The sequence below is a fragment of the Adiantum capillus-veneris genome, chromosome 22 (genome assembly GCF_014529385.1).
Source record: "Adiantum capillus-veneris isolate H3 chromosome 22, ASM1452938v2, whole genome shotgun sequence".
NCBI classification, from domain to species: domain Eukaryota; kingdom Viridiplantae; phylum Streptophyta; class Polypodiopsida; order Polypodiales; family Pteridaceae; genus Adiantum; species Adiantum capillus-veneris.
In genome coordinates, this window is record NC_140952.1 from 140647403 (window position 1) to 140671233 (window position 23831).

The following is a 23831-nucleotide window of genomic DNA, read 5'->3' on the forward strand; positions in this document are numbered from 1 at the left end:
AGATAATCAAGACCAAAAAACCACAAAACAGGCTGGCAAAGTGACTTTTAAGAGGTATAAAGGAAATCAATCCATCTAAAATTCAGTTAGCAGCTATCAAGAATCTATCAGAGATCTATGTGCCAAGTTTCAAGTGAGTTTGACACAGGGGTACATGGATTGCGATCCATGACTCCTTGTCATAGAAATTGCTCAAATTGATACCAGAGTTAGCACTAGTCCTTGAGAGCATAGTGGTGTTTTCAAAATTTACTTTGGAGTTGGATAGTGCAGATTGCAAGCAAAATAGGAGTTGTGTCAAAAGTTTGATAAAAGTTATGATTCCAGTAGATTTTGACTAACTGAGCGACGATAAAGCTATAGACATTAAGTGAATTTTGTACAGGTTATGTGGAAGAGTTGCAGTAAGTCGCCTTTGGTCGGAGGACTGAATGCACCGTTTTTTTGATGTATTTAAGGTCATGCAAATTTTGTCAAAGGAGAAACCCTAGTATTAGAGACCAATCAAGTCATACTTCAATTGAGGGTAGTGTCAATCAAGGGACTATACCCACCTTAGAGCCAATCTTGGAGGAAAGTCTTTTTGATACCTCTTCGGAGAAGCATACACCTATATGGCTGAGGGATCCAAAAGTGTGAAGAAACCAAAATGGGAGCAGGATCATCGCAGCCTGCACCAAACCTGAAACTTTTGTACCTGTAATATCAATTCGAGAATGAGCACTCAAATCTATAAAGACAGTTTGGCTTGCTACTTTGTTAAAATTGAAGAGAGGCCTAGTGAGCTTAAGCTCGTAGTGCCCGTAGATTATAGTGGTGATTGGTATTTTGATTAAGAGGGAAACATGTATATAGTTGAGCTTAATTCTTTTATTGTGGACAAGTGGGGGTTGATAGGCACAAAAGAAAAAGCTGACGTAGAGCCTGAGGAGAAGCCATTGAAGTGGGACATTCCAAATTCCAAGCTTAGATGAATAAATATGGCTACATGCATCAACAATGAAAACACCCAGGTGGGCTTATATAAGTATGATATTAAAGAGAAAATGCCCTACTATAAGTGTGAGGAGCCCAATGTGAGAGAGTTAACTGAGCAAAAATGCTTGTACGTATTTACATTTGAGATTGAGAGAGATCCACAAATAATCATGTTAGACAGGTATGGTCAAAAGTATTTGGTAGTGAGCCATATGAGCTTGAGGGATATACATACTTTGGGGGACCACTCCATCAGTACAATGTCACCCCTAGCGTGCATTGACCTACAATCTCTATCTAGCATGGAGAAACTCTACACAAAAATCACTAGAGAGAAAAACTTTAGTTGATTAATCAAGGTAATTAGTACTAATCCTTGCTAATTGATAGAAATATAATAATCTATATTTAATTCTCTTAATCATCTAATTAATTAAGAAAGATTAAGTCTCTCTCTATTATAAATTACACTCTTCTATGCTAATAAGCTACCGAATATTCACTTTATAATTAGGATTATTAATCTAATTAATTATTAACACATATTAAGACTAAAATTAATCAATTTTGACATAAATTAAGGAAAATTATATCATCTAAGCTTAGATAATTATCAAAGCTTTATTATATTGTTAGGAATCTGTGAAATTATATTATAATTTTTTGATTAATTTTTGTAATTATCTAGAAAAAAATTGATTATGTTCAACCTTAAAATTGATGGGAAATTGAGTTAACTAGCTTAATAAAGCACAATATAATCATCAATGATATATCTAAGTATAAATAGTCATAATTATTTACTTAGTTTAAGTATTTATCTTAGCTCAAAATCTTTGTTTTTGGCTGAAGTTTAATAAAGATAATTAGTAAACATGATTTAAAATTTAATGAGATTTTTATCAAAGAGATATATAATTAAAAATAATTAGCACATAATTATTGAACTAGTCTAAGTATTTATCTTATCCTAAAACCCATGTTTTTGGCTAACATTTAATCAAGATAATCAGTAGATATGCTTTAAAAATAAGAAAATTTTTATCAAAGAAATATCTTAGTATAAATAACGCATGAAAATTATATTATAATTATATAGATAGTTTTAGTAATTATCTTGGTCCAAAAACCTTCTTTTTCATTGAGAATTAATAGGAAAAAATAGTGAATATATTTAAAAGTTTTTAAGATAATAAGTGGAGGTATAATAAATTATTAGAAATTGGAAATAAATATATCTTCATGAGATAATTATTATAATAAATATTAAGCAAAAAATAAGCCATATTTGGACTTAATCAAAAGCAAAAAATTAAGAAAATGATACATAAATTTATAAGATAATTTCTAGAGCCTAGAAACTTGATAAGAAAGCTAGGATAAAAATATCTTACATATATAAGCAACTAGGAAATTACTATATTGAGCAGTTACTAATTATGATAACCTTTTTAAAGAGAAAGCTAGCACGATAGTTTTCAAAAACTAATCATGAAATTCTTATGAATAAACTAAGGTATAAACATTTAAGAGAACGATATTAAACCACAAGAATCTTCTATAACCAATTAAATTACCCCAAGATCTAGAAATTAGGCTAAGTCATGGAAGTATCCTATATAATGGTAAAAATCCGGTATTGATAATTTACTTAATAGTTAGACGTCCTTTATATAAGGATAGAAGTTGTGGCTCCCAAGATGATAGTATTACAAAGAGGGCCGGGGCCTCTCACAATTACGAGGCTGGACCAAGCAGAAGGCCTATGGGATGAGAGTGTTCGGGCCCTTGAGCTTCAGTAGATACTTGACCAGTCCCAGGTGTGTCTTTGTCATAATTGAAGCCATAAGTAATTCAAGTTCTTTTTTTAAAGTGAGAACACTATGTTCAATCAAGAGTGGATAAGGATTTAGGAAAGGATAAAATTGGTTGAAAATAGAAGGGTATCCTTCAAGAAACAATTGTACGATTGATGTAAGCTAGGAAAGAAATGTTTTTGATTAGGCTGATTGAACTACGTAAGCTATGTTTGATCATCCTTAAGACACCTTGTCTCAAGACACCTCCGACTCCTTGGTATATTTTGATGAATAATGATGTCTATAAGGCCACTAATAAGTCAGTGACCCCCATGAACAATGAGTCTCTACTTCGTCATGTCTTGATGTTTCTACATAGGTTAAGATATCATTTCTTATCCTAAGGGAGCTGCCCGATTGTATGGGTAGCTGGTTTGGTGTATGGGCACCCCGAACTTTTGGTGATATTTTCATCTTGAATTATGAATAAGGAATGGGTGTTGTTTTACACCCTTAGGTGATCTTGAGACAAGAAGAGTACTGGTCATGGTTATTATGGTCAATTTTTCGGTTGACAGTACCCTCTCTTGAGTTTGAAGATGTTTGTTTGTTAAAAGACTGTTTTTAACACTGATTTCAATACTTGTTTTAATGAATCTCTATGACAAAATGTTAAAATATTGAAATATTGTGGTAGTAATTAGATAGCAAAGAAGCATGTGTGAGTGCGGAGTGTTAAGTGGGGATCGACTAAGATTGTCAATCATTGATGGGTGGACCTCATTAGTCAAGTAATTATCTATCTCCACACATTAATGTTAGAACACTTCTTCAGTGGAAAAAGAGTCCACCAATGGCTATGCCCTCACTCACATAGAGGGAAAAAAGAATTGGATGAGGATACCTTAGCCCATTTGTGGAGATTGTAGGGCCAAAATGAGAATACCTTAGCCCAATCAGAACTCAAAGAAAATCATGGAAAGCCAAATGGGACAAAATGAAAGCAAACATGCCAAAGGAAAAAACAGCTTTGGAAACGGAATTGAAAGAAACAAAAGAAGTGCTTAAATGTGAGCAAGAGAGCAAGAAAGACGCAAAGGAATCCAAAGAGTCAAGACTGACTCAGGTGGTTCGGTTTTGGTGGAAAAGGTAAAGCATCCTAGAGCGTTCAATAGAAGATGACTACTACATGAAGGAACCATTTCAAAGAGTTGTTTTCTGACAAAGATGCTTACTCTATAAGATTGCAAACATTTTTGAAAACCAAAAACAATGTTGAAATGACTAAGATGGAACAAAAAGCGATTGTAAATGACCAATACTTTGTTTTGTGACAAAGATGGTTACTCAATAAGACCGCAAACATTTTTGAAAACCAAAAACAATGTTGAAATGAGCGAGATGGAACAAACAAGCGATTGTATATGGATTGTGGACGAAGTTTCTATACGGAATCTTTCACATGATGGTGATAATGAATACCATGATTTGAAGAGCAATGAATTAGGGAATGATGCAAAAAACAAACTCTCAAGTAGTTTTGGAAATGAAAATGCAAAAAAAACAAGATGAGCCAATTTTGTACGAGTTTCTTAACCAAAAAATGCGGAGACAAACAAGATATCAAATGAGGCAAACTAAGAAAAAAAAAAACAAAGTTGAAAAACCAGTGCCAAAATTGATGACCAAGACACAATATCTCATGCTCGTAGGAGGAGATGATTTGTTGGAATTAGGGTTGCAAGAAAACATACACAGTTTGGAGAAGACGAAGGAAGCTCAAGGCACACAATAGAGAGTGTTTTACTTAGTGTGCAATGGAAAGATAGATAGCCCTAGAATGATGGCATATATACATGCACGGGGGAAAAATCTCCTAGTGAGGAAAATAATTCCCCGACGGTCCTAAGTGTGTTCACACACATCACTACCACATGTATATGGTAAAAAATCCCCCCTAGAGTTATGCGGTGAATGAGAGTTGGCACATGATTAAAGGGAAGCGCCATGCCTTGAGGATATGGTCATACCACAAAGGGGAGTAAGCCCAAAGCTTTGCAAAAATCTTCAAACTTCTCACAAGACAATGCCTTTGTGAAAAAATATGCAAGGTTGTGTTGTGTTGGCACATAAGACAAGTTGATCTCTCCTGCTAAGAGCCTCTCCCGGACATAGTGGTAATCCAAACTAGGTTCCTCACAACTGCCAATGCGCTCTGACTATCAATGTAGATAGCGTTGGTAGTGTCCTCTCCAACACCCAAATCAGCCATAAGGCGTCTGAGCCATACACACTCAACCGTAGCTGTGAAGACTGCCTTGTACTTAGCCTCATAACTAGAAGTGGCCAGAGTAGGTTGCTTGTTGATCAACCATGATATACATGAACTTCCAAGCATGAAAGAAAAACCACTTGTGGACACTCGTCTATCAAAACAACTAGCCCAATCTGAGTCCAAAAAAGTATGTAAATCTGGTGGCAATGATCCCCCCTTGGGATAAAACAAGTGAAGATGTAAAGTGCCACTCAAGTAGGGAAAATCCTCTTGACAACCTGCCAATTCTTAGACCCTGGCTTATGCATAAATCTGTTGACTTGTGAGATTTCAAACTAAATATCCGGCCTCGTGTTGCATACATAGATGAGGCATCCAATAGCAGTTTGGTAAAGAGTGACATCTACAAAATCACTAGCATCATGAAGACTCAATTTTAAATTTGTTTCCATGGGAGTGACAATAGGTTTGCAATCCTCAAATCCAAAATTACATAGCAATGTATCTATGTATCTTTTCTAACACAAGGTAAGACCACCATCACACTGCTTAAACTGTATACCCAAGTAATGATGCAACAGCCCAAATCAGCCTTAAATTCAGAAATATGTCTCTCATTTGGTTCAGTGATCAACAGATCATCCACATAAAGAACCACAATGAGAAGTACATCACCCTCATGCTTTACATACAATGTGCTTTCTGTTGGACTGTTACAAAAGCCTCATTTGACCAAATGAGTGTCAGCCTTCTCATACCAAGCACAAGGAGATTGCTTCAACCCATACAAATCTTTGTTACATTTGCACACCTTATCCTCTTGTCCTTTCTTGATAAAACCGTGAGGCTATGTTATATAAACTTCCTCAAATATGTCACCATTCAAGAAAGCAGTAACAATGTTTGATTGATGTACATCTAGCCAAAATGAGCTACCAATGCACATAGAAAATGTAAGTAGTCAAACGACAAGTGGGAGAAAAATTCTCTTCATAATATAATCCTTTTTGTTGTGCATAACCCTTTGCAACAAATCGAGCCTTATAGTGATCAATCTCACCATTCGGCTTGCATTTCAACTTGTAAACCCACTTCATACCAATAACCTTTTTGCCAAGAGGCAAATCACATAAAGTCCATGTGTCATTTTCTATAAGTGCATCATATTCTGATTGCATGGCAGCCATCCAATTTTTTGAATTTTGTGCTTCATCAAAAGACAGAGGTTCATCAACATCATGTAAGCTAGACACAACCAAAGCATAACAATTTGATGCATAAGATGCATGGCCAGAGCTTGAACGAGTGCAACTAGACAAAGGTGCATCCAATTTACTTTCACGCAATGTATATACTAAGTTGCTCATTGATATCCTTGACACCAGCAAGGAAAGTGTCCATGTCATCTTCCTCATGCATAATCTTTGACTCCAACTCTTTATGTAGCAATGCAATTTTTGCCTCATTGCGACTTGTATAAAGACCAGCTAGAATATCCCAAGCTTGTTTTGAAGACTTCATTAAACAAATGTGAGGAGTACTAGTGCGCTCACAGAAAACACAATCAATGCATGAGCCTGAGCATATTTTACATCCCAACAAGCTTGTTTTGTTGTAGGCAAAAAAACTATAACAATAGCAATCCTTGCAATAAGACCTGTAACATCCTCAACATCACCTACATCTTCAAAACCAGGACATACATCAACGCCCTACACTATATTCTTGACACGCTTTGACATAAGAACATGTTGCATCATGTAAGCACACATAGGGTAATTGTCCCCATCCAATCTTTCCTCAATAGCAAACATCTTGAACACATTTGTGTTGTTGTCGGCCATGACAAATGCCTGCACCTGATGTGAAAAGCTGCCCAAAAAGAGAGAAACAAAGTGGGAACAACATGTGCTATATAGCCTAAACCATAGAAGACTGTAAGGGACATGTTATGTTGAAAACGACACTGACAGAAATTTTGCACAAAATAATGAAATAGCCTATGTAGTATTATGTGTAGCGGAAACGGAGGCCAAAATGAGCCCGAATAAAAAAATTAAGCAAACTTGGCTCTTTGAGCTTTCCCAAAAAAAATTTCGACCTGTAAATGCTCGCTAAAGCTCACAGAAATCAGAGAAAATGAGCAGGCATGTGCTGGAGCTACTGGCGACTAAGCCCAGAAGGATTCAACCTGCTCTGATACCAATTGTTGGAATTAGGGTTGCAGGAAAACACACATATCTTGGAGAAGACAAAGGAAGCTCAAGGCACACAATAAAGAGTGTTTTACTTAGTGTGCAATGGAAAGATAGATAGCCCTAGAATGATGGGCGTATATACAATGCATGGGGGAAAAAACCTCCTAGTGAGGGAAAAAATACCTCGGGGCTCTTAAGTGTGTTCACACACATCACTACCATATGTATATGGTAACATGATTGTGTACGAGCGACAAAATCACCAAATTCCCCTTGCAACTAACAAGTTTCTAGGTAAACCCAAAGAAACAAAGCAAAAAGCAACTAAAGGGCAAGACTGAAAAACCATCCATAATGTCAAAAATTGAACGTGAAAGTGAATACAAAAAGGTTAAAAAACATTGAAGGAGGTTCGGACTACAAAAATGGAAAGTGAGGGGAACTTTAACATAGAAAAATTTGATGCACCCTCTCATTACAAAAAATACACAATTCAGGATCGACGTATTGTGGTGGAGCAACCGATGCGAGAGCCTAAGGAGCCAGAAATATTGTATGATGGACCTAACTAAAAATGCAAAGAAGATTTATTTGGCAAAATCAGGGGAAGAGGCAAGACCAGCTTACATAGCCACAAATCTTACCAAGGAAGAGGAACAACTAATAGCTACCCTCAAACAATATAAATATGTGTTTGCTTGGTCTTACAAAGATCTAAAAGGGGTAGATCCTAGTATTTGCCAGCACATGATTCCTCTAAAAAGTGATGCTAAACCACACCAACAATGTCCATACACTGACAACAAAACCAAATTAAGGAAGAGATAGACAAACTTGTGGGACGAGTGTATAACCTCACTCCTATTTATTGAAGTCATAGCGAGAACCACGAATAAATTGTCAATCCATGGGAGGAAGCTGACTTGACTAGTGCATAGAGGCTACAAGAGGTTGTCAATCTCTTGGAAACAACAAGCAACTCGCATCCAACTCAAGCTACACTCAAGTGACTAAAATCACCAAGAGCCAATCTCTCATTGACAAACAAATCACATCCGTTACAGCATCAAATGACATCCAAACGTAATGAAACTTCTAGGACATGTTTATAAGACCTAAGCACACATGCTTATGGTCTCAAATCTCAATTTAGGTCAAGTGAAAAAATTGCAATTATTAACAGTAGTGGATTTTTGGCCTAGTCGTTTTTCGACCCAGCATGCATCTAAATGCTTGGCAATGGTGCCCCAAAACCCGGCCTATGCTTAGTTTTTGATTTTGAAGTGTAAATTCCTACTTATGATGAGATTAGTACAGGTCGACGACGCCAAAATCTACAAAATATTGTGAAATGTTTACATCAATGCGTAGAGCTCTTACTTGCGGTTGCAACACATCAAACGTGATTGCAATGTGACAATTGGAGAGGGAGTAGGAAGTGCAAGAAGGAGATAAGTGAGCGTCGTTAGCTCACACTGTGTATTTCATTATCCAAAAACTTAATAATAACTTGCAAAAATTGGCTTTTATACCTTAGCAAGGTTTTTGGTGGTCATAACTAATAATCTGGGAGCTCTAACTAAAGACAGGTTGATACAATCTGGAAGCTTGTAGCCCTGGCTCATCAATTACAAAGTTTATCCAAAAAATATGAGTTACAATATTCCCAATTCATCAAAATAATAAATTTTTTTACAAAGAGAGCTCCAAAAAATGGTATCCAGGTTAGCTTGCTGTTGCTAACATTCCCCTTCCTTGCCTGTGTCATCCCTTGACACAGCTTTATGGGCTGAAATAATCTTCGGGTTGACGACGACTGGCGAGGCGGTCTTTAAGTGCATGTTAGCTTTCTCATATCTGATCTTTCGTTCTTTCTCTGGAACCTGCAAAAATTGTATAGTGACTCTATTCGAGCTCGATGGCTGAGTAACCTACGAATCTAGAAGTTAGGTTGCTGTGATCACTGGCCCAAAAATCTTCGTTCCCAATTGAAAAACCCTATATAGAACGCTTCCTCAAATGCCAACATATTATGAGATGGCAAGAACATGCAGCGGGCGTAGAAGCCATAAAGGACTTCTTCGGAATGTTAGCCGCTTAGGTCGTAGCATAGACCCTTATTGCCATTGAGGAATGATATCCACGGTGCTCCTGCTTTCTTTGGCTCGTGAAAGGTATTCAATGCATGTGAGTAGCATTCGGAAAATTTTGTAGAGCATAGCACATGAGAGATTAGAGAGACTTTTGAAGAATGCCATGGTGCCCGTTAGGATTTTCACCATGTATTCCTCTGTCAGTGTTCCTTTTTTTGGAGCTGGCAATCTCAGATAATTCAGCCATGTAGGCCACTTCTTTGTCATTGCCTCATGTGATTTCCACTTCCTTACTCTTGGTACAAGATAAAATGTCGGGTCTTTCTAAAGTGCTGCAGGTGCTCTTGTGAACAAAATCAAGTATCTGGGATTCTTGTTCAGTCAGCCCTTTCTCCACTTGGGGTGGACTTCATATGTGCCTTTTGCTTGCATGTATTTATATAGCCGTTCCTTAACCTGTAGCAGCTCTACCTTGATCAAGGGATATGGCAGTGATTGTTGATGACATTGTGCATTGATTTGGTTGGGAGTGAGTTGAGTAACATTCGCTGAATGGAGAACTCTCAACTCCCAATCCATCGTTACTTTCCATTGCTCATCCATTTCTTGAGCGACCTGCTCCTTAAGTACATCTTCTTCAGCTTTTGACAGTTGGACCATTGGCACTTGATTGGAATCTATGATTGGTACCTGAAAGTCTTCTTCTCCTCCTGGCCTTTTTGCTGGCCGTGTTTCCATCTCAGTGAAAGAGACTGAGGGAATTTCAATGTGGGGTTGTTCTGAAGTACCTGCTTCCTCTTGTGTCTCTTGCTGGTTGTCTCATAGTAGCTAATTAACTCTCTTGAGCTATGCTATCTCCTTGAGCATCTCTTCTTCTCTTTGTACCGCATTAATGCAAGGTCTCTCCGTTGAGACTACTCTAGATTTAGCTCAAGCTTGAGATCTTTATTATTCTTTTCTAGTGCTTTATATACTTTTTCTATACCTTTGATCGAGGCAACTGCGGGATTTTCTCTTATTTGTCGCAAGAAGGTTCCCTAATCATTGATCCTTTGCTCTGAGTATTGCAATGAAGCATTTGTTACGTCGAGCTACACTTGGATCTTTTGAACTGACAGAGTTTTAGTTAAGAGTTCATTGGTAACCTCTATCAGTTGTTCGTCTTTTATCTTACAGGCATCGATTAACTTCGTGAGAAGTTCACCCAGTTCCTCCATCTCCTTTTGTTGCTTCTCTTTGGCTAGTTGGTGTTTTTCAGCTTCAGCTCTCAGCTCTTGGATTTGTCTTTGCAGATCAGTGATGACAGTCATTTTGTCCTCTAGCTCTCCTTGGAGAGCGTTGATAACCATCTCCATCTCTCTAGCCTTAGCACTGTGGCTAAGTGTTGCTGATAGCATTTTCTCTATCATTTCCTGTATCTGCTTGGCATATTCGTTTACTTGGAGAATTATTTCATCAATTTTTTGCCAGTCTTCTTATTCTGCGAGCTACCTAGATGTTTCAACAGTCTCTTGTGTCTCCTTGGGTGGGGCTGTGGTTGCTTCGGTTGCTTTGTCTCCTTGAGGCTTTGTGGATGCCTCGGCCGTTTCCTGATGGGTGGTGGTAGATGAGGTGGCCTCTATTTCTTGTGCCTTAGGTTGCTCAAAACTGGCAGTCTCTTGTGGTCCAGGACTTGCTACTCTTTTTTATTTTAACTCTTTTTCTTTGGCTTGCTCGGAAGTAGTTCTTGCCTGTTGTTCAGATCCTGTTGCTTCTTGCATTAAGAAGAGGATGGGGTGTAGGAGGGCCTCTTTATTTGCCATGAGCTTATGGAGGGATAATATTTTGACAAATAGGTATACGCCATGTGTGCAAGAATGGTCGGGGTGTAAGAGATGTGTAAGAGTGGTCAAAGGATGCACTTTTCCCCCCCAAAAAGGAGGTGGACAATTTTAGGATTTTTTGCCTTCCATAACTCCCACATACGATCTCCAATTTGAGCGGAGATCATAGATCTACAATCTACACGTCGAGCTCTTTCCATAGATAGTCAACATGATATGGTTTTATCCCCGCTAGATTTTAAATTCCATTTTGGGGGGAAACTTTGAATTCATATAAACTAGCCATTTTGCCTCTTTGAATTCAAAAGTTGTCCTTTGATTACTTTCTTCATACAAAAGGTTTGACTTCCTTGAAATGCCAAATAAAGAGGCCCTCCTATACCCCATTCTCTTTCTAATGGCGGTTCAGGATCCTTTTCAATGGTTTGCTCTCCCTCAGTGGGTTCTAAGCGTTGGTGAAGGTGGAGGGCTTGGCATGGGGTGGTCTTGTTGTTCTGTAGCAGGTGATGATGGTCTGGGAGACATCTCTTCTTGATCCTGCTGGGCTTCACTTTGTTGGGTCACTTTTAATTGTCTCTGCTGTTCTGTTGCATCTTGCTTTGCTTTTATTTTAGCTTCTTGAGCTTCTTTTAGCTTTAACACTTTTGCTTCCTGGTACATGTGTTCAAGAAAATCCTTGGGATCTTCTAGTTCTCTCCTGGCAGGATTCTTGGTTTGGGGGCCTTTTATACCTCCTGCAACCCACCGTGCTGGGTGCTTGGCAGCTTCTTTCATAGGTCTCTTTTTTCCTTTCAAACCTCACCTTCTTTTGTTGTATTATTTAATGGTCAAGTAACTTGTGTGTAGCGGAAAATAGCATGAACATAGTGAGCATTTCATTAGAATAGCTTCCTAATGAGAATAACAAGAGTGCTTGGGTGGAGAGAGCAACAAAAAGCATAACACCTAGTTAGATAGCATGAACAATACTTCAAAATAGAGAGAAATTAAGCAATTGACAACAATTGAGGACCAGATTTTCATGGAGCTAGTCCCCCCTCCAAAAGGCTTTGTATTATGGTTTCTCCCATCAAGAGAGGCATTTTACAATACAATCCTTTGTGTTCCTTCAATAGTAGCTAGTGCAATGAAGATGGAAACTGCATGCACTAAACAAAACACTTATCAAACACAACATCAATTCCCTCACGGTCTGAGACTCAAGACCTCACACACCTTTGAAGATGGTGAGAGCTAGCGGGGTATGAGAGTAGATTGAGAGGAAGAAGGAGTATTCTTACAAAAAAGATGTACATATCCTCACATAATCACTCATATTATCATATCTTAACTTAGTAATTAGCATGGTAGAGGAGATGAGCATGCATTGAAGCTTGGCTCTTGGTTGGATTTGCATCACAAAGCCAAGAGTTGTTGGTGTAGGCATCCCTTCTCACAAGCTTGTAGTAGGTGGTAAGCTTTCCATTAAAGCTTGAGAAGGAGAGAGAGTCTTGTTTTCTTCACACATGAGATTGTGTGAGTGTGTGTCTGATAATGCCTTGCAAAAATCACCTCCTTCTCTCTCTTGGTCTAACCCACTTGCTTAATGCTCATGCTACAGCCCTATTGGACCTCCCCAGGCCTAGCCAATGGGAATTAAGCAGCATATGTGATAGCCTTGTTACATGTTTCCCCATTTCCCCTTTTTTGAGAGCTTTAGGTAATTGATAAATGCAACTAAACTCTCATTGGACCCTTTTGCCTCCTAACCAATAGGAATCAGGCAAGCCATTGGGCTGCCGAATGCTTATTGGTCCCCTTGGGAGACTCTCCAATAGTCTTCTAGAGAGCTTAATTATTATTGGTTATTTTATCAAGTGATTTTAAATTAATTAAACTACATTTACTCTAGTCTAATTCTCATTGGTCCACCTCCATGGACATCCAATAGGATTTGAGTACACCTTGTGGGCATCTGGCCTAGGGAGCTAACATGTGTCCCTCTTTCCCCTTGTCTACAAATGAAGCTTGTGAGTGTGTGTGGGTGTTTCTCTCTCATCCCCTACTTCTTGGGCTTGCCCCCTCCTATGTAGGGCTTGACAAAGACTTTTTGGGACACACACAAAGCATCCAATTCCCCTAATGTTTGACCTTTGGACACAACCTTTGAATTTTGGAACCTTAGCATTTTGGAAGTCTTAATGGGCTGAACCTTAGGGTCTTTTGAGCCCATTTTTGCACATAGCTCTTTTGCAGATGTCCCCCCTTTTGGATCCCTATTTTCCCTCCTTTGGATCCCTATTGTGGCCGGTCTGCTAGCTTAACCAATATTCTAGCTTTTTCTCCCGTGGCACTTCCCCATATTAAATGATCAGTTTAACATGAGAAAATCATTTAGGAGAATTAGATATTGATTATTATTTCATTACCTCTCTCTTGAAATCATAGTCGTCCTCGACTATGGGGTAGAGAAGATAAAGCATATTCATTAGTCCTTTTCGTAGTGGGTAGAGGATCCTATGTTACCCTACGACATTGTTCCAGAATGGATGACTAGTCCATTTGGCACTTGAGATCCTAAGCTGCCGCAAGCATGTCTGCACATTAGTCCTATGAGTCTTCCATAGTACAGTGACAAGCTCTACTTGGTGTTCGAGAGACGTCGTCTCCGCAAACTTTATCTAAGCATGCACACTACTTCATTTTTGTGCACAATAAAGAAAAAGAGAGTCTTATAGGACAAAAACTTTGTTCATTTTAAACATTTGTACATTTGCTTACTCTAGGGAAGCATTGTAAGCATTGACAAGGTTTAGGTTATCCTTTGATTGTATGTCTTGCATCCATCTAGCATCTTCAAAAGGATAATTCTTAAACTTAATAAGATATCATCAGATAGTCTTACTGCCTCTGAGTACCTTGTCTTCATGTCGGAGAACGGACTCGAGTTGTAGTACCTCTTCTTGGTCCTCGATCTCCGGTGGGTCTTCAATAGTTGGTTCTTGAGGTGGCTCTCCTTTATAAGGCTTTAATAGGCTCACATGGAAAGCATTGTGTGTGAGCCAATGGTTGGGAAACTTGAGTTGATAGGCCATCTCATTGATTGGCCTAAGAATTTGAAAGGGACCATACTACCTTTTTGCTAACTTAGCATAGTACTTTTGGTGTCCTGTAGGATTCTTGCCTGTTGTGTGCCTTAATCGAGCCTTGGGAAATTTGAGTAAAACCCAATCATTTTCTTTAAAGGCTTGGGCTCTTCTGTGCTTGTCAGCAGTAGCCTTTTGCGTTTGCTGTGAGATAGAGATAGCATCCTTAATCTTTTGGAAAGATTCTTGTACATCTCGGCTATACTCATCTGCAAACGAAGATCTTCCCGTGTACCTTAAGTAGCAAGGGACTTTTTGATCTTCCCTCAATTACCTCAAAAGGTGCTTTTCCCGTGTAAGTATGTACAGTGTTATTGTAGGCATACTCCACGAAGGGTAAGTACTTCTCCCATTGGGATCTTTGATCTTCTTCCGTTACATAGGCTTTTTGTAGATCGAGAATCGTTAGGCTAGCTATTTCACTTTGTCCATCCGCCGTTTGCAGATGATAGGCCAAAGAGAAGTTTAGCCTTGTTCCTAAATTTTCAAAGAGACCCTTCCAAAAATTACTGGTCATTCTAGTATCTCTATCCGACACTATGGACATTGGCAAGCCATGGTACTTGAAGATTTGTGAAATGAAGAGGGTTGCCATTTGATGGGCTTTCATAGTCTTTATGATAGGTATAAAATGAGCTTGTTTACTGAACCTGTCTATTATCGTCCATATTCCCATATTCCCATGGATAGACTTAGGCAATCCAAAGATAAATTCCATGGATATGCTCTCCCATGGTGAATTAGGGATTGGCAAAGATTGAAGCAATCCAATTTGCTTCCCTTTATCAAACTTTGTCTTTTGGCATACCACACATTTAGAAACATACTCTTGTATGTTTTCTTTCATGGTAGGCCAATAGAAATATGTTTCAATCCCCTTTAGGGTAGACTGAATCCCTCTAAGCCCTGCATAAGGAGGAGCATGAGATTCATATATTACTTTCTCACGTAGTGAGCCTGTAACGCATAGTCTATTGCCGTAGAGAAGATAACCATCTTGTAAAGTAAATGGTTCCTCTTTCTTCTCTAGTGCAAGGGATAAAATCACATTTCTAAAATTGGGATCAATAGCATACTCATCTATCATAGAAGATAGATCATTGTGAGTTGCTATGGAAACCGCATTCACTCTCGGCCGTCTTGAGAGTGCATCGGCTACTTGATTATGCTTGCCATCAATGTGAGCAATATGAAAATGAAATTGTGAAAGGAAATTTTCCCACCTCATTTGTTTTTTGGAGAGCTTGGTCTGCATCATGAAGTACTTAAGACTTTGGTGATCCATTCGCAGAATGAAAGGAGTCCCCAATAAATAGTGCTTTCATGAGTCTAAGGCATGTAGAACTGCAAGGAGTACCTTTTCATATATGCCTAGATCTTGCTCAGCAGGGTCGAGCCTTCGACTTTCATAGCCTATGGCGTGCCCTTCTTGAAGCAAAATAGCTCCAAGGCAATCACCACAAGCATCACATTGGACCTCAAATGGCTTTGAGAGATCCGTTAGTGTAAGCACAGGTTGAGAGATAAGCCTTTTTTTAAGTTTTTCAAAAGCATTGTTCTCCTTGGCAAACCATGTGTACCTAATGTTTTTCTTTGTTAGGTCATGTAATGGTCCTGCTATTAGTGAGAACTTTTCTATGAAGCGTCTATAGTATGCACACATACCTATAAAGCTTCTTAATTCATGAAGATTCCTTGGTTTAGGCCATCCTTTTATTACCTCTAACTTTGATGGATCCATTTGGATGCCATCTTGAGAGATAATGTGACCTAAATACTGAATCTCTTGTAAAAAAAATTCACTTTTCTTTTGATTAACATAAAGTTTATTCTCTCTAGAACTTGAAATATTCCCTGGAGGTGTTGCTTGTGTTCGTCTAATGAATTAGAGTAGATGATGATATCATCAAAGAACACTCCAGTAAAGGTTTGGTGAGGCCTAAATAGCTTCTCCATCAAGCGGTTGAATGTGGCAGGTGCATTAGTCAAGCCAAATGCATGACAATGTATTCGTAAAGACCAAATGTAGTGCAAAATGTGGTCTTTACAATGTCTCGATCAACTATCCTTATTTGATGATATAGCCACTTTTTAGGTCAATCCTATTGAAGTAGGTGGACCCTTGTAGCTTATCAAATAGGTATTCTACCCATGGAACGGGAAACCTATTTTTGATAGTGATCCTATTTAGTGCTCTATAGTCGACACACATACGATATGTGCTGTCTTTATTTTGCACTAGTAGCACAGGAGAACAAAATGGAGATGAGCTAGGCCTAACCATGCCCTTCTCAATTAACTCATGCACTTGCCGCATAATCTCCTCTTGTTGAGCTTGAGAAACTCTATAAAGAGGTTTGTTAGGCGGTGAACTTCCTAGAAGAAGTACAATTGCATGGTCATCATTACCTCGTTTAGGAGGTATCTCACAAGGGATGTCGCCAATAAAGACATCCTGAAACTCCTTGAGAAAATTGGATAACTCTAATTCCTTTTGATTGTGTATATTTTCTTTTGCTAATACATTAGGTTCATTTTGAGAATCTTTAACAAAAATCATGTACACAAAAATAGAGCTCTTTATTGACTTGTTGAAAGCTTGTGTATGTACAATGGGTACAGTGTTACCCATTTCCTTAGCATATATATACATATCTTTTTTCCTGAACTTAAAGGAGATTCTCCTTTTAGGGAATTTAACATTGGCATCCATGCGATCAAACCATGGTGCCCCTAGGATTACATCCTCATGCTTGAGAGGGGAGATATAGAAGTCCTCTTTGTCCACATAGCTTTGGACATGGAGCCTCAATTTCCCAATTAAGGGAGTGACTGAAGCTTCTTGCCCCTTGAAAGCACCGTCTGCGGGTAGGACATCTCCCATCTCGTAGGCTTGTATGCCTAGCTTGGTGGCCAACTCTATAGATATAAAATTGTGAGTAGAACCAGGGTCAAAGAGAATAAAAGCATCATGCTCTCCCCAAGCATGGCATAGAGAAGATCCTTTGTGGTGAATTTCCTCCTCTTGGATTTTGACCAAGGTAGCTCTAGGAGGTTCATGGTGCATGTTCTTTTGGGGACAAGCGTGGTACGCATGCCCTTGCTCGCCTCAATTGAAACAACAGTTATCCTTGTGATAATGCTCAAGCTCTTCAGGAGAGAGTTTATTTTTGCCTTTATAAACTCCTTTCTCTTTAGCTTTGTTGGGGTTTCCCTTAGGAGACTTTTGGACATTGTCCTTCCCCTTAGGCTCATTGGAACCCTTGTTTTTCGTGGGCTTAGAATTTTTTTTAGCCCTCGTTTGGAAATTGATTCGAGAGGCCACCATAGTATGGTGTATAGCTGCCGATATAGTGCGTGGCCTTTGGGAGTTGACATACTCCACCATTTCTTCAGTTAAGCCCACACAAAATTGTTTCTTTTTCTCTCCAAAATCCAAATTTTTGAAGATAGTGGCTTTGATTTGTAGGTCCCAAAACTTGTCTACATATTTGTGAATGGATTTGTAAGGAGAGATCTTTAAGCTTCGCCATTCGGTGAGTACTTTGTCTTTGGCATCGGTGGCCAAAAACTGTTTCATAATGGAAGCTCTTAAATCTTTCCATGTTTGTGGAGCTTCACCATTGGCCCTCATCTCCAAACACCACATTGAATTGTTGGATAAAGGCCAAGACTTTGTCCGTAGCACCAAAAGTGCCATCGTAGGTAAGGAAAGAGATGCTCTTCCCTCCCTCTTTGAGCTTCTTGAGCTTGGATGACCTCTTCCACGCGGCATAGGATTTCCTATGGCCTTTTCTTTTTGATGGTTCAAAGGTTGCACCATCACTTTCTTCAGAAGATGAAGAATTTGAGGATGGAGAAGAGGGTGACCTATTTCTTGCCTTTTTCTTGCCTTGATCTTTGTTGTCTTCACCATCACTTTCATAAGAGGAAGAGGATGAAGAAGATGGAGAAGAGGGTGTCCTTTTTCTTGCCTTTTTCTTCTCTTGCTTTTTGTCCTCCCTCTTTGAAGTATGGTGTGGAGAAGTATGCGATGTTCTTCTCCGTTTTGGAGGCAATGGAGAGCGTTTAGCCCGCCGTCTTCATGGAGCCATCTCCGTCGAGGTGACGGGAGACTCGCTTCTTTCACGTTCCTTCGGTGGAGGCTCTTGAGTTCTCCTTTGAGAAGGAGATGCGTCATCAAGGAGCAAATTTTAAAGCCCTTCATAGGGATCCTCTTCTTCTTCCAGAATCAAAGAGAGACCTCTTTTGGAAGTCTTGCAAGGAGGCTTCCTAGGTGCTCTCTCGTCATGGTGGGGAGCTTGGAGAATCCCATGAGCACGAAGCTGCTGTTGCACTTCACTTTGGAGGGATGGATAGCCCATGGCTTGTTGAAGCCTAGAAACAAGATAGTTAACAAGCATCAAGGCATCATTAGTAGCTTGCTCATTAGCGAAATCAAAGTTATCAACATTAATTTCACTCTCTTTACTATTGTCATCCATTCTAACAAATTTTAATTGTAAACTTTTTAGTTGTACTTTGGCACTTCAAGCCCTAGTTACTACTCCTCTTTACACGTTTAGAAAAAGCACTCAAGCTACTGTACCCGTGGCTCAAATACCATAAATTGCAAGGAATAGAAGAGAGGGTCGTTCAACACCAAAACAACTCCGACTCCTATCAAGCTTCTAATAGCTCAATAGTGGTTAAGTCGTAGGCAAGCCCTGTAGGACTCCATCTATTAAGACCATAGCTCTTGACAGTAATTCCCATTAAGTGCACAAAGGCAGGCGCACTACAAGGTTGAAAAATCCCTATTCTACTTACTCACATGCAATTAATAGTACCAACTATTTATAGCTAGCTTGAGGACCTCCCTTCTTAAGCAAGAAAAGAGAAACCTTGTGCTTTGATACCAATGTAACATTTAATGGTCTAGTAACTTGTGTGTAGCGGAAAATAGCATGAATATGTTAAGTATGGAGCCTGATTTACCTTGTAATCTTTTGTGGTAAAAGCGCACATTTGTAAGGCCCCCATTATGAGGAGAAGCCATCGTGCGTGAAGGAAAATCACTCGCCGGAAACCAAAATTTTCACAGCCAAAAATCAGGGGCAACTTTAGGGGCCTCAGGGGCGGAAGCCCCCGAGACTTTTTTTTTCCTTCACCGGAATATTATGGCCGGACGGCGGCCAAAAAGTGGTCGGAAAACAACCGGTCGGTTGGCCGATGGCCGGTGGTCGGAAGTCAATGGCCGGTGGCCGGTGGCGAATTCAAAAGCGGACTTGTCTTCTCAAGGGAGGCCACACATGGGCAGATTGAAGGGTCCGATTTGGACTTATCTACACAAGGGCGGCTACACATGGCTGCCTCTCATGAGAGAGGGCAACCCTTTTGGCCTATAAAAGGAGGCCATTTCTACACACATTTCATAGTGTGAAGTTGATGCAACAAGGTGAGTGTGAGGTGGTGAGAGTGAAGCAAGGCGGGAGCTCCATTAATGGTATAATCCCTTTGTAAACTACTTCTTGTTTTGAAGTACTAAAGCCATTGAGTGGCTGCTTTCCCGTGGACGTAGCCCACATTGGGTGAACCACGTATATCGTGTGTACTCTCTCTCTCTCTCTCTCTCTCTCTCTCTCTCTCTCTCTCTCTCTCTACTCTATAATCTCGTGTATGTAAATTTGTCTCTCTCCATTAAGTAATCTACTCAATTATCTATTTAGCTATATCTTATTTCCTAACAACTGGTATCAGAGAACGGTTTGCTCGTAGCTAAATTATCTCAAGGAAAGGATTCCTTGAATTGAGTGGAGTTATGGCGGAGGAAGGGAAGCTCAAGATTGAGAAGTTCAGCGGCAAAAACTACCAACATTGGAAGATGCAGATTGAAGACTATCTCTACCAGAAGGACCTCTATTTGCCACTAGGCGGTTTTGCAAAGAAGCCCGCAACGATGGCAGATGAAGCATGGATTGTCCTTGATCGAAAGGCACTGGGAACAATCCGGTTAAGCTTGGCATCAACAGTGGCCTTCAACGTTTCGGAGATGAAGACCACGGAGGACTTGATGAACTCACTTGATGACTTCTATGAGAAACCATCGGCATCCAATAAGGTATTTCTTATGAAGCGCTTGCTCAATCTAAAGATGGCAGAGAATGGTTCAGTTGCAGAACACCTAAATGAATTTAACACAAACATAAGTCAACTTCGATCGGTAAAAATAAACTTCGATGACGAAGTGCGAGCGCTCCTTATACTATCATCTCTACCGGATAGTTGGGACAGCCTTGTGATGGCTGTAAGTAATTCTATTTCTGGCACAAATACTCTTAAGTTTGATGATGTTGTGGGTGTTCTCCTAAGCGAGGAAATACGAAGGAGAAGCACAGGAGAATCATCAAGTGTTGCATTGTCAGTGGAAACAAGAGGAAGACCTAAGGAGAGGTTCAAAAACCAAAAGGGTCGTGATTGCTCAAGACGGAGCAAGTCACACACAAAGTCAGTTCTTGAATGTTGGAACTGCGGCAAGAAGGGCCACGTCAAGAAGGATTGTTGGTCCAAGAAGAAGAAGGAGACTGAGTCTCAAGACAACAAGCCAACATCAGAGGCCAATGTGGCAGGTAAAGTAGAGCAAGATGCTCTAATTCTCTCATTAGACAATGTGTCTAGTTCCTGGAAAGTAGATTCCGAGGCTTCATTCCATGCGACACCACACAAGCAACATTTCCAAGATTACACCAAAGGTAATTTTGTGTATGTATACTTGGGAGATGATGAAGCTTGTGAGATTGTCGGCAAAGGTACAGTTTTTGTCAAAACTGCTAACGGAAATGAATGGAAGCTTACAGATGTTAGGCATGTTCCTTCTCTTCGGAAAAATTTGATCTCTACAGGACAATTGGACGATGAAGGTCACAACATTTCATTTGGAAACAAAGGAAGATCTCAAAGGGATCTTTGGTGGTTGCCAAGGGAGAAAAGGTCGGTACACTTTACTTGTGTGCTATCAGCACAGAACCTTCAGCTTGTGCAGCAACTACAGAAGTTGACAGTGCGGTGTGGCACTATCGGCTTGGGCATATGAGTGCCAAAGGAATGCAAATCCTTCAAACAAAGAAGCTTCTACCAGGTTTGAAAGAAGTGGAGTTAGAGTTCTGTGAATATTGTGCTAATGGTAAACAAAAGAGGGTAAAATTTCAAAAATCAAGAAATGAAAGAAAAAATAAAAAACTTGAGTTGGTTCATTCTTATGTTTGGGGTCCTGCAAGTACACCATCACTTGGTGGCTCATTGTACTATGTAACATTCATAGATGATGTGATTAGAAAAACATGGGTTTATGTCATGAAGAATAAATCCGATGTATTTTCCATATTTCAAAGGTGGAAAGCCTTTGTGGAGAATGAAACAGGTACCAAGGTTAAATGCCTCAGATCCGACAATGGAGGTGAATATTGCAGCCAAGCTTTTGAAAGCTTTTGTGCTCAATGGCATTCAGAGGCAAAGGACAACCCCAAGGACACCTCAAAAAATGGGATTTCGGAAAGGATGAATAGGAAAATCATGGAGTGAGCACGAAGCATGCGGCTACATGTAGGCCTACCGCTTGAGCTTTGGGCGGAAGCTGTAAGTACGTCTTTGTACTTGATTAACCGGTCACCCTTAACGGCATTGGATGGGGGAGTTCCAGAAGAGGCATGGACAAGTAAACCTGTGAATTATGCATTTCTCAAAGTATTTGGGTGTGAGGCTTTCACGCACATAGATAGAAGCCTAAGATCAAAGCTAGATGCAAAGTCCAAAAAGTGTTTCTTCATTGGCTATGGAGAAGGTGACTTTGGGTATCGCCTATGGAATCCTGAAGATGGTAAATCTTAAGGAGTAGGGATGTAATTTTTAACGAACAAAATATGTACAAAGATTACTTGGAAAGAAAAAAAACAAAAGAAACAGGTGATGAGTACATGGAGCTTCAGGACGGTGAAGACTCAAGGACTGCAAATGGAGACAATGTGCAACAACGTCAACCAAATGAGGAGCCTCAACCTATTCCCCGAAGATCTACAAGAGCAAGTAGACCTCCAGAAAGGTTTGTTCCTTCCTTCAACCATCTCTTGATCTCAGATTCTGGAGAGCCGGAATCGTACGAAGAAGCTATGCAACATGAATCCAAAGAAGAATGGACGAAGAGCATGCAAGTGGATATGGACTCACTACATTGCAACCAAACATGGGAATTGGTTGAGTTTCCTAAAGGTAAGCGAGCACTTCAAAACAAATGGGTGTACAACGTGAAGGAAGAAGAAGGTGGGAAGAAAAGGTACAAGTCTAGGCTTGTGGTAAAAGGTTTTTCTCAAAAGAAAGGTATTGACTTCAATGAAATATTTTCTCATGTTGTAAAAATGAACTCAGTTAGGCTTGTCTTAAGCCTTGTGGCTGCTCATGATCTAGATCTCGAGCAAATGGATGTAAATACGGAATTCCCTCACGCTGACTTAGAAGAGGAAATCTACATGCTTCAACCAAAGGGGTATGAAGTAAAAGGTAAGGAGAAAATGGTTTGCAGATTAAAGAAGAGCTTGTATGGTTTAAATCAAGCATCAATACAATGGTACTTGAAGTTTGATCGATGGATGTTGGATCATGGATTCACAAGATGCAACTCGGATCACTGCGTCTACACGAAGAATTTGGGAGATGGGAAATTCATCATCCTAATGTTATATGTTGATGACATGTTGATTGCAAGTGCTAACATGCAGGACATCAAAGACCTAAAAGAGGAGCTGTCTAAATCTTTTTCAATGAAAGATTTAGGTGTTGCAAAGAGGATACTTGGTATGAAAATATCAAGGGACAGGATAAAGAAGACAATAAAGCTATCTCAAGAAGATTACATCAAGAAGGTACTAGAAAGGTTTGCAATGCAAAATGCAAAACCAGTTTCTACACCTTTGGCTGGTCACTTTAAACTAATGAAGGATATGTGTCCAAAGACACAAGAGGAGATAGCCTATATGTCTAAAGTTCCATATGCTACAGCGGTAGGTTCTCTAATGTATGTTATGGTCTGGACAAGGCCAGACATTGCACATGCAGTGGGAGTTGTGAGTAGGTTCATGGACAACCCAGGTAAAGAGCATTGGGAAGCTGTGAAGTGGATACTTAGGTATCTAAAAGGGACAACAACAAATTCTTTGTATTTTGGAGGAACTGATATTTTTCTAGAAGGGTATGCTGATGCAGATATGGCAGGTGACAAAGATACTCAAAGGAGCACTACTGGCTATGTGTTCACGGTTGGAGGCACAGCAGTAAGCTGGGCTTCAAAGCTGCAGAAAGTGGTTTCACTTTCTACCACGGAAGCAGAGTATGTAGCAATGACGGAGGCAAGCAAAGAAATTTTGTGGCTTCACAGATTTTTAGAAGAGCTTGGATTCAAACAAGACAATTGTGTCTTGTACAGTGATAGCCAAAAGCGCTATCCATCTTGCGAAGAACTCAGCCTTTCATTCAAGGACAAAGCACATTAAGGTGAGAAATCACTTCATC